The sequence below is a fragment of the Palaemon carinicauda genome, chromosome 21 (genome assembly GCF_036898095.1).
Source record: "Palaemon carinicauda isolate YSFRI2023 chromosome 21, ASM3689809v2, whole genome shotgun sequence".
Taxonomy (NCBI): Eukaryota; Metazoa; Arthropoda; class Malacostraca; order Decapoda; family Palaemonidae; genus Palaemon; species Palaemon carinicauda.
This window is the reverse complement of record NC_090745.1, coordinates 181,182-186,681: the sequence shown is the minus strand read 5'-3', so window position 1 is coordinate 186,681 and position 5,500 is coordinate 181,182. Positions and strand designations below refer to the sequence as shown.

The following is a 5,500-nucleotide window of genomic DNA, read 5'->3' as shown; positions in this document are numbered from 1 at the left end:
ACTACTTGAGAAATGATCTAGAAAATTAATGGGGTTTTATAAGTAGAGTTCTCTTTACTGAGATTTGTCATTTGCCTTCACAGTGACTCAATGCAACAATGCCAACCACGAGTTCTAAATGCAATTTTATTTCTATCTTATTTTATCAATATAAAACTTTATCTACATATCAAATTTATTTCATAAATATAGACCAACTGATATATTACCACCAACCAACATTTTCTCATTTCTCAGACATTTCTATAGGAAGTTAATTTTTGCCAAAAAAAAATCTGTAACATTGAAATTTTCTTGTACAGTTAGATGGCTGTTCTACATAGGAATTAATCTAAAAACTAACAAGGAAATCTACTGATACTTGCAATCAAGCGAGTTTAAAGGTCACTCATGAACGACAGAGACGATGCACAGTGACAATACCCTAGAGACACCATATATACATATGATAAACGCCAAAGCCCTATCTCCACCCATGTTAAGACTAGCGAGGGCCAGGAAATGGCTGCTAATGAATCAGCAAGCAAACCTATATGTTCACACAAAACCAACCCCTATCCTTGGCTCAGAGAAGGATCAAGTCTGCAGACACTGCAAGAAACTACCCAAGCCCCCTCTCCACCCAAGATAGGACCAAGGAGAGCCAGGCAATTGCTGCTGATGATTCAGCAGATAGACCTATAGGGTCCCCCATAAACCCCATCCTTAGCTCACAAGGATGGTGAGGTTGCAGCGACCAAAAGAACTAACGTGACTGAGCTAGACTCGAACCGCAGTCTGACAATCACCAGGCAAGGACGCTACTTCCAGGCCACCACAACCTACCAACCACATCAGGGATAAATAACACATAATATAGATGTAAATCTCAAATAATTTAATGATAATGACAACGTTAACAATGTTTAAAATGAGGAAGCCGTGATACTGCACAGCTAAAAATATATGGAGATAAAATGTATTACTACAATGAATAATGAATAACGATGATGATGGTGATCGCATAGTTGCTATTATCCTTGCAATGCTGCTTTCAAATCGCAGGTACAATAAAACCAAAGCACTTTTTGGCACAAGAAAACACAGCAATTCTTTGCATTTATCACAGGTTTCACACATCTAGGCTGACATCCTAGCCAACTGCTTCTAGGAGTCTCTGATGTAGAATATACAAAAATAATATATCACTTTAAAGTTCTTTATCTTGGAAGATCAAAAGAGCTCAAAGGCCTATAAGCCTATTTATTTTCTACAGTTTCACAAGTTTCACCTGATAGCACAGGTTATTATTTGATATAAAAGAGAGCGCACAATTGAGAGTACATCAAATAAACAAGTGCATCGCCAGCTTTATATAAACTGGCTCCTTCGAGTGAAACAGGTTCTATATATGAAAAGTTCAAGTGGGAACAAATGGAGGAATATCAGGTCTCGTCATCGGCATCATATATCCAGCCAAGGCAATGGTCTCGTCCAAGCTACACCACGTGCTAGAGAAACCACTGCATCCATCTTTATTATTTCACAGGCTCCGGAAAAGTCATAATCAAAAGTTCTCCATAAAACATCCTCAAACCAGGTCAGGCGGCTCGTCACTGGGTTACCAATAATACCAGTTGTGTGGGAATGGGAGACATAGCACCCCGGTTACCACCTTCTGGCGAGACACGCCTATTCAAACAGTCAACACCAAGCAACGTCCGGTTGAGCCGTGAGCGTCGTCATCATCTTCTTCGTCTTCATGCCTTCCAGCAAAATGAAGATTGGAAGTCTCGACATAAAATCCCTTCTTTCGGGAGTCCACGGCCGCCCCTCTCAAGATAGGGCGCCCCTGCTGCTGCCGCCGTCCAGGTCTTCTAGACTCTCCAGGAGTTGCTGGTAGTCCCAAGGATTCATGGTGTTGGTCCCTACACCAAAGCCTCTGTTGCGATCCTGGTGAGGCGCCCCGCGGTCTCTTTTACTCTTGGTTAAGCCGCTTGTGACTTCGGGGTATTCGATGCTGGTGTAGGAGGGATTTGACGTCGGTAAAGAGGGAGACTTCGTAGAGGGACAGCTATTGGTGTGGTGAAGGACTGGATGGGAGAAACTTTGACGGGAGTCCTGTAAATGAGAAAAAAAAATATATTTAGCTCAATGAACATTATAATACCATTATTAAGACTAGCTAAGCTACAACCCTATTTGGAAAAGCAGGATGCTATAAGCCCAAGGGCTCCAACAAGGAAAAGAAAAAAGGAAATAAACTACAAAACAAAAGTAATGAAAAATTCAAATAAGATATTTAATTACCAGTAACATTAAAATTGATCTTTCTTATATAAACTAAAAAAAAAAGGAGACTTATGTCAGCCTGTTTATCAAAATAACATTCACAGCAACTTTAAACTTATAGCTCAAATAACATTCTCATCATTCAGATAATCAGAATACATTATGTATAGCATTCATAGTCATTATTAAGATAAAAACAGGGAACATTATTCATGTTATTCATTATTAAAAATGTTGGGACAAGAACATCGACTCAAACTTACCGATACGCTCGTTGCATCACAGACCAAACCGGAGCCAGGCACGCCATTATGAGTATGAGGGCGGCGGGTCGGTGTGCGCTTGGCGGCCATGTAAGCTTCCGCTACCTGCCGGTAGGTGCTGGGGTCCATAATGACACGAGTGCCACGTAAAGTCTGTAAGACAAAGAACCAGAGACTTAATGATACTTCTACCATAAGGCATTTGAATATTTCATTTAAAAGAAAGAGAGAAGTAGCTGGCAATGGCAACCAGATAATATAAGCAAATTAACAAACTGAACTGTTTATTCTTTTATTTACATTACATTTTATAATAAATCTATGAATCATTCTAAAAAAATATGCAATTTTTGTCAACATATGTCTAAAAAAGCAACAATTGCAAATGATGCGTAAAACGTGGAGACGGGTAGCGGGAGAACGAAAAATTGTGGAAGAGCGTCGAAACCCAATGAAAAAAGAGCGAGTGACGGGGAGAGAGAGAGAGAGAGAGAGAGAGAGAGAGAGAGAGAGAGAGAGAGAGAGAGAGACTGCTGGCCTTGTGTTGACGTATGTAAACGCCCGGGACTTTTCCCTCTGACTGATCAACATTGACTACCACAATCAGCTTATCTACTACTTTTTTTGTACTTCTTTATTTCACACATAATCATTTCCAGGTACACAGCAAGGTTGGGATGGGAGGGGGGGGAGAGGGCTATGTGCTATTACATTAAATCAATGGGAATAATTTGAGAATAAATTAAAAAGATAATCTCCACAACTAACATCGCGGGCAATGGCTGACTGACTACGTACTCCCCAGGAAGTGCCGAAGGCGAAGAGTGAAAGTTTACGACGTAAGCCATAGGCGCTACCTAAAGATTTCCTTTAAAAAGACCCCATACTTTAATTAAAGTGACCCTAAACTATGTATATCCAGTTTTACCTCAATTGGGAATAGCCGGGGATTATTTTTCGTGCAACCAATCTCTCCGTTGTTCCATAAGACGCGAAAAAAGCCCGGGAAAACACTTCTATGAAATCTTCCAGCTATCTGATGTCTGTGCAAGACAGGGGATTTTTCTAGGAATCTCATTAGATTTTTTAGTGACCTACAATTTAATGCAATAAACTTTCTTTGGAAAGTCACATAAAACATATTCCTACCTTTGACAAAGTGAAGGAATGCAATTCTTTTTTTTTTTCCTTTTTTTTTGTCAAAAAGATAATGAAATATTTCCTTTATGGAATTAGGAATATTGACTCTTTCGAAGGTAAAATAAACAGTTATCTATTTATCTGATAGTATAGTATCAAGGAGATTACTTGATATTATCAACAATTATCTTAAATGAATAATTAATTCAGAAGGTTAAACTCATCAAACAAATTGTTATTGCAAATTATCACTTCATTATCAAATTTACAAAACGACTACTTCAATTTAGCACAAGTATTAACAAATTACGTATAATCATCACCGGGATAAGATAATGAAGCTACAAGGGAGAACCAAACCAAAAAAAACATGAATACGAAATATATAGGAAAGTATTTAGGGCGATGTTAAATCAATTTTACTATGTAATATAAAAAAAGGTAAGGTCAGAGACTGTTTACATACACTCGGATACGTTACACGTAACATGAAATATTTCAGGTTTCTCAAAAAAAAAAAAGATAACTATAAAAAAAAAAAAAAAAAAAAAAAAAAAAGGTCCAAGGTCTGCCACTATCGGCCGGGGGTTTACCGGCGTTGGTAACTCTGACCACGAACGAGTTGGTATCACTGCTGTCAAAGCTAAGCGTTTTACTTTTAGGTCGAAATTCCTCAACAAAATTTCAATATATTCTTTCTAATCTTTAAATATATTCATTCGATAATTATTATAACTAGCTAAGCTACAAACCCTAATCGAAAGAGCAGGATGCTATAAGCACAATGGCTCCAACAGGGAAAATAGCCCAGTGAGGAAAGGCAATAAAGAGAAAAACGTTATAAGTGAAAATATGAAAATATTTCAAGATCAATGATAACGCTGAAATAGATACCGTCAAATATGAATTATGAAGAGAGACATATGACAGCCTGTTCAACATTTGATATATATATATATATATATATATATATATATATATATATATATATATATATATATATATATATATATATATATATATATATATTACTGCAAGTTTTGAACTTTTCATAGGGTGAATATGTCATTAGGTGTCAGAGAGAGAGAGAGAGAGAGAGGAGAGAGAGAGAGAGAGAGAGAGAGAGAGAGAGAGAGAGAGAGAGAGAGGGGGGGGGGGAAGCCATATTCACATTAATCTTTGAGATGGGCTTAATAGATCAAGTGCTCCCTCTCTATTATGTTTACAGGTCCCCTGTACATTTTGCAGAGCCAAACACAAGGTTGTGAGGAACCGCCAGTGTGAAAAGAGGTCTTGGTCGCCCGAGGGATAGCCTAATCATTAGTCTCATTCTTAAAGGTCACCAAATTGCCCATTGAACTTATTCTGAGGCGGATCATAATGGTCTACAGTTTGATTAGATTGTAAACTTTACAAATGCCTTCCACTGGAATCAACAGTTTAAAATCTAACACTATTTCTAAACTTGATCGTTGTAAAAGTTTTTATGTTCTACGGAAAAAGTTTAGCACATATTAAAGTTTGATTCAAGTTTAAACTGGCCTCCGCTGGAATTAATAGGTAAAATCCAGTATTTATATATTATACACTTGATCTTTAGTATAAGCCTCCACGTTCTACTCAAAGGTTTGGCACAAATTTAAAGAAAGTTTGATTTAGGTTTTAAACTCGCTTCCACTGGAATTATAGTTCAAAATTCAACATCTTATAATATACACTTGATCTTTAGTATATGCCTCCACGTTCTACGCCAAAGTTAGCACAATAAATTTTTTTTATTTAGGTCTAAACTGGCTTCCACTGGAATTAATATTATAAAATCCAGT

At 37.4% G+C, this 5,500-nt stretch overlaps 1 pseudogene; it reads right to left on the bottom strand.

The window, feature by feature from the left end:
• Window positions 1–856: 856 nt before the first annotated feature.
• The window catches only part of LOC137615132 (serine-rich adhesin for platelets-like), an 88,380-nt pseudogene continuing 83,736 nt past the window's right edge, over window positions 857–5,500 (bottom strand).